A 10,647-nucleotide genomic window follows, 5' to 3' on the forward strand; every position below is an offset into this window, starting at 1 on the left:
AAACACTCTGGGCCCTAATCAGTCTACAATAAATCTAACATTGAAATGCTGTCAGTGTCTTATGACAGCTTGTTTATACAGTCCTGTCTAAGATGTTCTATGAAGGCTTTTCCAGTGTGTCAGTCTGAACACACTGCTTAGGAATGCCTTGACGTTGCTCTGTTAAAATGGGGGTGAGGGGAAAAGCAGTTGTATATTATACAACACCAGACCCTATTTTGGCAAAGCTGTGTACAGACGCTGAGCAGCTACGCACATAACTCTGTCCTGTAGTCTGGTTAAACTACTAATAACAAGGCTAGAGATTCAGAGCCAGAGAAAAAAAGAGAACCAACTCTCCTTTCATGGATAGGAATATTTTGTTACCATAACAGAATGAACATAATCCAGTAGTTGTGCCTTGCCCACTAATGTCTGCATGGTGTGGACAGTTGGTAAGAGCTTGGTGATAGCAAGGCGAAGGTTATGGGTTCAATTCCTGCAGGGATCAAAATGATCAAAAACACACACATGCATGCACCCCCCCCAACTCAACTGTGAGTCACTTAAAACCATACCAGTGGTTTGACTTGGCCCACAGGAACTGACACCAAATCAGTGTTGTTCTCAGTCAGGTTGTGGAAAAGTGACTAAAATTGTGAATACTGATCTTAGAACAGTTCATATAATACTGTTAAAATGAAGTGCTTTGTAACAAAACTGAGCTGCCACCACCTTAAAGCAGAGGAAACCTTAACGTTGCTAGAGTATTGAAACATGGTTGTGAGGGTATTGGGACAGATTTAAGATGTACTAAAAAATTCATCCTGAGGTGTTCTGAAACACGACATGGTGTGTTGTAACACCACAGAGTCAGGAGTTGTGCAGCACCTTGCCAGAGACTGGGAGCACTAACCTGGAAAAGATTGAAAACACTTATGGCGTTGAGTCCTGTGTAAGTGCAGAATTGGATCCCTTCTCTTTTGGTGTCGTTTCCTCTCTCTACAGCTACTTCACACTATGACGGTGTTTTGAGTCCTGTCTTGTGCAGAATTAGTTCCCTACTTTTGGAGTTTCCAAATACTGTAAATGAAAGCCCCCCATTATTGTATATTCCATGTTCTTGTATGTTTATAAACTCCTCATTGGTCATTCCAAAAGGTCAAATGTACAGTATTCTCAAACAAAGGACAAGAAAATATAGTTGTGAAAACACAAATGAATAATTTTGTCCAAGATTTATTTAGATTTACATTTAGAAGCTTAATTTCAAATTATCAAATGACAAAACAAGTCTTTCACATGTGTATACTGAGTTCAAAGATCTGTTATTTATCATTAATATTCTTCAAAAATCAATACAGGCAATGACTGCTAATGTTAGCAGCAGCACTTCTACAAACTTCAGCCCAGGGCTCAATATGATCTACCAGTCATCCATTATGCTAATACATTTAAACTGTCTTAATATTCAGATGATGCCATTAAAGGTTGCTCAGATGGATTGAATCACAGTACAGTTGAGTTAGATGATATGATTGACAGTTCAGTTGGCGTTAGTCTGATTCTTGTCGTGATTTGGTTAGGATTGGCCAGCCGGTGGGTAACGTAGTATGTATGCATGTTTTTTTTGCAGGGAGACAGACATATAGCAAGCAAAAATACATGAGTGCATAATTTGGTTATCATCAAATGCTATAATATTAAGGGAAACCCAACCAAGAGCTGCCCAGTGACGCAAGCCTTCCAGACGAGCTAAATGCCTTCTATGCTCGCTTAGAGGCAAGCAACACTGAACCATGCGTGAGAGCTTCAGCTGTTCTGGACAATTGTGTGATCACACTCTCCGTAGCCGATGTAAGACCTTTAAACAGGTCAATATTAACAAAGCCGCAGGGCCAGACGGATTACCAGGACGCATACTCGGAGCATGCACTGACCAGCTGGAAAGTGCCTTCACAACATTTTCAACCTCTCCCTGACCCAGTCTGTAATGCCTACATGTTCCAAGCAGACCACCATAGTCCCTGTGCCCAAGAACGCCACGGTAACCTGTCTAAATGACTACCGCCTCGTACCCCTGCACATAGACTCTGTACTGGGACTCCTTGTATATACAGTCATAGCTGTGGGAAGTAGGGGTACTGAGGGTGCTGCATCACCCCCTGAAAAATCCAATAATAGAAATCTTTAAAAAATATATATATCACAGAAGTAGTGCACTTGGCCTTTACAAGTCCTGTATTAGCAGACTGATATAGCCATCTGTAGGGTGGCAACCAGTCTGTAGCACTGCAAAGAAATTCAGCACCACCTGTGTTTGAAATTAACTGCTGGACTAAGGGACCTTACAGATAATTGCATGTATGGGGTACAGAGATGAGGTAGTCATTCAGTAATCATGTTAAACTCTATTATTGGACACAAAGTGAATCCTTAACTTATGTGACTTTAGCACATTTTTACTCCTGAACTTATTTAGGCTTGCCATAAATGGGGTTGAATACTTTGACTAAAGACATTTCAGGTTTAATTTGATTCATTTGCTAAATAAAAAACATTATTCCATTTTGACATTATGGGTTGTAATGTGTAGGCCAGTGACATATCTAAATTGTATCCATTTTAAATTCAGGCTTTAACACAACCCAAGTCAAGTGTTCTGAAGGCACTGTAGCCTCGTTATTGTTATTTTATATTTGTTACCATTTCCTTTATTAAAAAACCTTTAACGTTTACTTTTTAACTCTGCATTGTTGAATGTAAGTACGCATTTCAAAGTAAAGTCTGCACTTTGCACGCATAAAATGTTATTTTATTTCAAAAAACTAATCAATTAATCAAAATGGCTGTTTGATTTATTCTTTTAGCATTGTTCTTATTGAATTAATAATTCCTTTTGTGTTTCCTTCTTCAGTGTCACAAAGGGAAAGGGGGATACCTAGTCATTTATACAACACAAAGGGGGATACCTAGTCATTTATACAACACAAAGGGAGATACCTAGTCATTTATACAACACAAAGGGGGATACCTAGTCATTTATACAACACAAAGGGGGATACCTAGTCATTTATACAACACAAAGGGGGATACCTAGTCATTTATATAACACAAAGGGGGATACCTAGTCATGTATACAACACAAAGGGGGATACCTAGTCATTTATACAACAGAAAGGGAAAGGGGGATACCTAGTCATTTATACAACACAAAGGGAAAGGGGGATACCAAGTCATTTATACAACAGAAAGGGAAAGGGGGATACCTAGTCATTTATACAACACAAAGGGAAAGGGGGATACCTAGTCATTTATACAACAGAAAGGGAAAGGGGGATACCTAGTTATTTATACAACAGAAAGGGGGATACCTAGTAATTTATACAACACAAAGGGAAAGGGGGATACCAAGTAATTTATACAACACAAAGGGAAAGGGGGATACCGATACCTAGTCAGTTATACAACAGAAAGGGAAATGGGGATACCTAGTCATTTATACAACACAAAGGGAAAGGGGGATACCTAGTCATTTATACAACAGAAAGGGGGATAGCTAGTCATTTATACAACACAAAGGGGGATACCTAGTCATTTATATAACACAAAGGGGGATACCTAGTCATGTATACAACACAAAGGGGGATACCTAGTCATTTATACAACAGAAAGGGAAAGGGGGATACCTAGTCATTTATACAACACAAAGGGAAAGGGGGATACCTAGTCATTTATACAACAGAAAGGGAAAGGGGGATACCTAGTCATTTATACAACACAAAGGGAAAGGGGGATACCTAGTCATTTATACAACAGAAAGGGGGATACCTAGTCATTTATACAACAGAAAGGAGGATACCTAGTCATTTATACAACACAAAGGGAAAGGGGGATACCTAGTCATTTATACAACAGAAAGGGGGATACCTAGTCATTTATACAACAGAAAGGAGGATACCTAGTCATTTATACAACACAAAGGGAAAGGGGGATACCTAGTCATTTTTACAACACAAAGGGAAAGGGGGATACCAAGTCATTTATACAACAGAAAGGGAAAGGGGGATACCTAGTCATTTATACAACACAAAGGGAAAGGGGGATACCTAGTCATTTATACAACATAAAGGGAAAGGGGGATACCTAGTTATTTATACAACAGAAAGGGGGATACCTAGTAATTTATACAACACAAAGGGAAAGGGGGATACCAAGTAATTTATACAACACAAAGGGAAAGGGGGATACCGATACCTAGTCAGTTATACAACAGAAAGGGAAAGGGGGATACCTAGTCATTTATACAACACAAAGGGAAAGGGGGATACCTAGTCATTTATACAACACAAAGGGAAAGGGGGATACCTAGTCATTTATACAACAGAAAGGGGATACCTAGTCATTTATACAACACAAAGGGAAAGGGGGATACCTAGTCATTTATACAACACAAAGGGAAAGGGGGATACCTAGTCATTTATACAACACAAAGTGAAAGGGGATACCTAGTCATTTATACAACACAAAGGGAAAGGGGTGTACCTAGTCATTTATATAACAGAAAGGGGGATACCTAGTCATTATACAACAGAAAGGGGGATACCTAGTCATTTATACAACACAAAGGGAAAGGGGGATAACTAGTCAGTTATACAACAGAAAGGGGGATACCTAGTCATTTATACAACAGAAAGGGGGATACCTAGTCAGTTATACAACAGAAAGGGGGATAGCTAGTCATTTATACAACACAAAGGGAAAGGGGGATACCTAGTCAGTTATACAACAGAAAGGGGGATACCTAGTCATTTATACAACAGAAAGGGGGATACCTAGTCATTTATACAACACAAAGGGAAAGGGGGATACCTAGTCAGTTATACAACACAAAGGGAAAGGGGGATACCTAGTCAGTTATACAACAGAAAGGGGGATACCTAGTCATTTATACAACACAAAGGGAAAGGGGGATAACTAGTCAGTTATACAACAGAAAGGGGGATACCTAGTCAGTTATACAACAGAAAGGGAAAGGGGATACCTAGTCATTTATACAACACAAAGGGAAAGGGGGATACCTAGTCATTTATACAACACAAAGGGAAAGAGGGATACCTAGTCATTTATACAACACAAAGGGGGATACCTAGTCATTTATACAACACAAAGGGGGATACCTAGTCATTTATACAACAGAAAGGGAAACGGGGATACCTAGTCATTTATACAACAGAAAGGGAAAGGGGGATACCTAGTCATTTATACAACAGAAAGGGAAAGGGGGATACCTAGTCATTTATACAACACAAAGGGAAAGGGGGATACCTAGTCATCTATACAACAGAAAGGGAAAGAGGGATACCTAGTCATTTATACTACACAAAGGGGGATACCTAGTCATTTATACAACACAAAGGGAAAGGGGGATACCTAGTCATTTATACAACACAAAGGGAAAGGGGGATACCTAGTCATTTATACAACAGAAAGGGAAAGGGGGATACCTAGTAATTTATACAACACAAAGGGAAAGGGGATACCTAGTCATTTATACAACAGAAAGGGAAAGAGGGATACCTAGTCATTTATACAACACAAAGGGGGATACCTAGTCATTTATACAACACAAATGGAAAGGGGGATACTTAGTCATTTATACAACACAAAGGGAAAGGGGGATACCTAGTCATTTATACAACACAAATGGAAAGGGGGATACCTAGTCATTTATACAACAGAAAGGGAAAGAGGGATACCTAGTCATTTATACAACAGAAAGGGGGATACCTAGTCATTTATACAACACAAAGGGAAAGGGGGATAACTAGTCAGTTATACAACAGAAAGGGGGATACCTAGTCAGTTATACAAGAGAAAGGGAAAGGGGATACCTAGTCATTTATACAACACAAAGGGAAAGGGGGATACCTAGTCATTTATACAACACAAAGGGAAAGAGGGATACCTAGTCATTTATACAACACAAAGGGGATACCTAGTCATTTATACAACACAAAGGGGGATACCTAGTCATTTATACAACAGAAAGGGAAAGGGGATACCTAGTCATTTATACAACAGAAAGGGAAAGGGGGACACCTAGTCATTTATACAAGGGAAAGGGGATACTCAGTCATTTATACAACACAAAGGGAAAGGGGGATACCTAGTCATTTATACAACAGAAAGGGAAAGGGGGATACCTAGTCATTTATACAACACAAAGGGAAAGGGGGATACCTAGTCATCTATACAACAGAAAGGGAAAGAGGGATACCTAGTCATTTATACTACACAAAGGGGGATACCTAGTCATTTATACAACACAAAGGGAAAGGGGGATACCTAGTCATTTATACAACACAAAGGGAAAGGGGGATACCTAGTCATTTATACAACAGAAAGGGAAAGGGGGATACCTAGTCATTTATACAACACAAAGGGAAAGGGGGATACCTAGTCATTTATACAACAGAAAGGGAAAGAGGGATACCTAGTCATTTATACAACACAAAGGGGGATACCTAGTCATTTATACAACACAAATGGAAAGGGGGATACTTAGTCATTTATACAACACAAAGGGAAAGGGGGATACCTAGTCATTTATACAACACAAATGGAAAGGGGGATACCTAGTCATTTATACAACAGAAAGGGAAAGAGGGATACCTAGTCATTTATACAACACAAAGGGGGATACCTAGTCATTTATACAACACAAAGGGAAAGGGGGATACCTAGTCATTTATACAACACAAATGGAAAGGGGGATACTTAGTCATTTATACAACACAAATGGAAAGGGGGATACCTAGTCATTTATACAACAGAAAGGGAAAGAGGGATACCTAGTCATTTATACAACACAAAGGGGGATACCTAGTCATTTATACAACACAAATGGAAAGGGGGATACTTAGTCATTTATACAACACAAATGGAAAGGGGGATACTTAGTCAGTTATACAACAGAAAGGGAAAGGGGGATACCTAGTCAGTTATACAACAGAAAGGGGGATACCTAGTCATTTATACAACAGAAAGGGAAAGGGGGATACCTAGTCAGTTATACAACAGAAAGGGGGATACCTAGTCATTTGTACAACGATGCATTTAACCCAACCCCTCTGAATCAGAGAGGTGCGGGGGCTGCCTTAATAATCAACATCCACGTCGTCGACGCCCGGTGAACAGTGGGTTAATTGCCTTGCTCAGGGGCAGAACGACATATTTGTACTTTGTCAGTACGGGGATTCGATCCAGCAACCAGTTACTGGCACAACGCGCTTACCCTCCAGCATAACATTTTGTACTCACGTTTTCCTTGACACATACTTTCATGGTCAGTGCTATCTGAGATCCTTGAGACGTCCCTACCCTAAATCCTTACCTAAACTATTTTCAAATTAAGGATCCCGGATAGCACGGATCCATACTTTCTTTGATTCATTTTGTTAGTTTTGTCTGTGCGTTTGGTGTGCTCTCTCCTGTCTGAATTTGTGAAGGACCCCGAATACAGGGGAGGTGCTTGCAAACTTGCCTGTTTTTATACTTGACCATAGAGTTTGCTAGAGGGCGTACCTGCCACGAATGCTTTCTCTCCACCTCCAGGCTGCAGACCAGGTGAATTCTGAACAGTACGGTAGCACATTGTTCAAATTACACATTTTGCTTCTGATATTGGGGCCCAAGTTCCTCACTTGGTTCCCGGCTGTGTGGTTGAGTGGGTAAAATTACAAAGGAACGACTCCCATCTTACTGCCCCAGCAGTTCATGGTTCATTTCCCACTTCCACCTTTCCAACTTTCACTCCTTCTATGTATCCTCTTGTTTTTAATAAGCAAACCACAGAATTGTTTTAATTATTATCTATAGGGCCGATTCAGACTTAAGATAACCCACTGGGCGCAGATGTCTTTTAAAAACTGGTTTAATGTAATTTCATTGAAATGACGTGGGAACAGCATTGATTAAAACAGTGTGTACCAAGTGGGAAGTTGATCTAACACGGACTTAACATGAGTCCATGTTAAGTCTACTTATCTCAACTCTGAATCGGGCCCCATGTGCTCAGCATAACCATTTAGTCCTGAAGACTGGCAGAGTGCACCAAGGCAGAGTGCACCAAGGCAGAGTGCACCAAGGCAGAGTGCACCAAGTGCACCAAACACAATGATTCAGAATGAAGAACCACTTTGGGTGTTTCAGAGTACTTCCATTCTGTTTTGAAATCCATTCAGTGAATCAGAACACGTCCACTGGGTTTACATTCAAACACCCTCCAAACACCAGATCTCAGCTTAGGTACACTACTTCTCATGGTTTACCTACACAATGATGGTGTTTTGAGTCTTTCTATTTTAAGAGTGAAGGACTTTTAGGGCCCTTTATGGCAGAGGAAACAGTCACCGTGAAATGCAACAAGTTATTCTGCCAAAGTCAATTAGAGAGCTTTAGTGTTGACAAGTTTGACATTTCTGGTAAACACCAGTCTATTAACACTGACATCATTTGGATGTCTGCATTGTGATGATTGTACACACTGCTGTGTTAGTGTTATGATGTGTATTTTGTATACTTCTGTCAGGGTCTCTGAGAAGGATATAGAGACCTCTCTCTCATTGTCAACCCAGGGTTTTCGGGGGCCACTTTAGCTCATGCTGGACAGATTTTCTGGCACAGCGCTCCATAGCACCATGAAGTTGCTGGTTCAAGTCCCACTCCTGCTGTTTCTCTGCCCTCATTCGCTACAAACAAAAGTTATGTCCAGCAGAGATAAGCCCAGTGGTGGACTGGGAAGGCACAGCCACACCAGCCCAGTACTGCTGTACCATACCAGCACCACATTATGAGCTTACTTCAACTATCGTACCCCAGATTGTTTTACTCCAGTGTTGATAAACAATGTCAGTGTAAACAAACACTGTATATAGCCTCAAAACATAGCTAGAGTCCTTAATTGAAACAATAACAAAGTGGTCTACCCACCTGTGTTTTGGTAAACAGTTGATGGATGGGCCTGGAAAAATGTAACCACTTTCAAATACATAGACAGAGCTATGGATGCAAAGACTAACCATCCATGATATCAAAATGATTTAACTATGTTTTGAAGCTATATAGTCTTTGTTAACATTTTCTTTGTTTACAAACATGGGAGTAAAACAAGCTTATATTTTGGGCTCTGATGGGGTAAGACAGTTGAACTAAGCTCATGAGGCATTTATACGTTATATTCTTCAAAGAATCAATATGTATATCAATAAGTCCAAAACTGGATGTAAACAATTGCAGATTGCCCTTTTAAACTCTCTGTGCGCCTAGAATCACCTTCTCTGGTCCTCGTCATCCTGATTTGACTGGGCTCATTTAGCTCATTTCGCCTATCAAAGACTAGTTTGTTCTTGATTAGTCTTTCACATTTATTGAATTCAATATAGATCAGGCAGCCCCCACGTTTCACTGCTGCCTTTTTAAAAGGGCTGACGAAACATCCCTTAGTCCTTATCCCAGGTGCACATCCTGGCGACAGTAGGCCTAGCTATCCAGTACTATTGAATTCTAAATATGTCCCTCATTAGAAGGAAACAGTGGCAATTTTAGCATGTAAATCTTGGGGAAAACTAAAAAAATATATTTTTAGATGCATGCCAGCAAAGCCACAACACAACACTTAACAATACATTAATTGCATTATAACGGTGACAAAGGTTGCCCACAAACTGTTAGGGCCTACATAAAGCTGTCCCAATAGCAGAATCCCAACAGCAGAGTCCCAACACCCTACCACTGCTACACCTGGCTATCATCTGAGCCTTGTCTGGCAGGGAAACAGTACATTCAGCTTCATTGCTGCCTTTTAAAAAAACATAGCTGATACGGCTGACTTGCTTAAACAAATGTGGTTTCTACTGACAATTGAGATGTACAAACTATGGCATAAGGGGATAATGAGCAGATAATTTAGATTAAGACATTAATGAGCGAGTTAAGACAGACATAGTTAATATAACTATTTGTTCAGCAGTTTTGAAATGTACAGCGACAGAATTCAGAACATGGGCCGTTCTTACAGTATTCTCCCTGTACACCAAGTCAGAACCATAGGATAAATAAAAGGGGCATATAAACAGACAATGAAAGCTCTTAAAATATTTGATGATGACATTTTTCTAAAACAGGCTAAAGGCTACATGCGCACCACCAAATCAAAACAGTAGGCTAAGTTATGAAGAGGAAAGGGACCAAATGATTAGGGTGAGGCACATGGGATACTAACAGCTTGCTACACAACATACACTTAGTATTACTTTGCTTGAATTTTCGAGCACTACCCTTAGATTTGGCGGCGCGCACACCTCCTTTTGCACACGCTCCACACAACCTGCAGCATTTCAAACATCCCGAACGCAAGCATTCTGATAATTCCATACGAAAAGCCCTGTTCAAACATCCTACATCCTGATGTAACGCATGGTTAGGAGCAGTGATGTAAAGTACTTCAGTAAAAATATGTATAGCTGGTACTGACATGCGTCCTTTGTCCTGATCTTGATGCCCACATTTTTAGACAGGTGTCGACAATTAAAAGACGCATGATCCACTTGACCACCTCCGGAGGTAGTTAGGGACCCATTAATATATGGATATCAATCATGTGTA

The sequence above is a fragment of the Oncorhynchus keta genome, chromosome 9 (assembly GCF_023373465.1).
Source record: "Oncorhynchus keta strain PuntledgeMale-10-30-2019 chromosome 9, Oket_V2, whole genome shotgun sequence".
Taxonomy (NCBI): domain Eukaryota; kingdom Metazoa; phylum Chordata; class Actinopteri; order Salmoniformes; family Salmonidae; genus Oncorhynchus; species Oncorhynchus keta.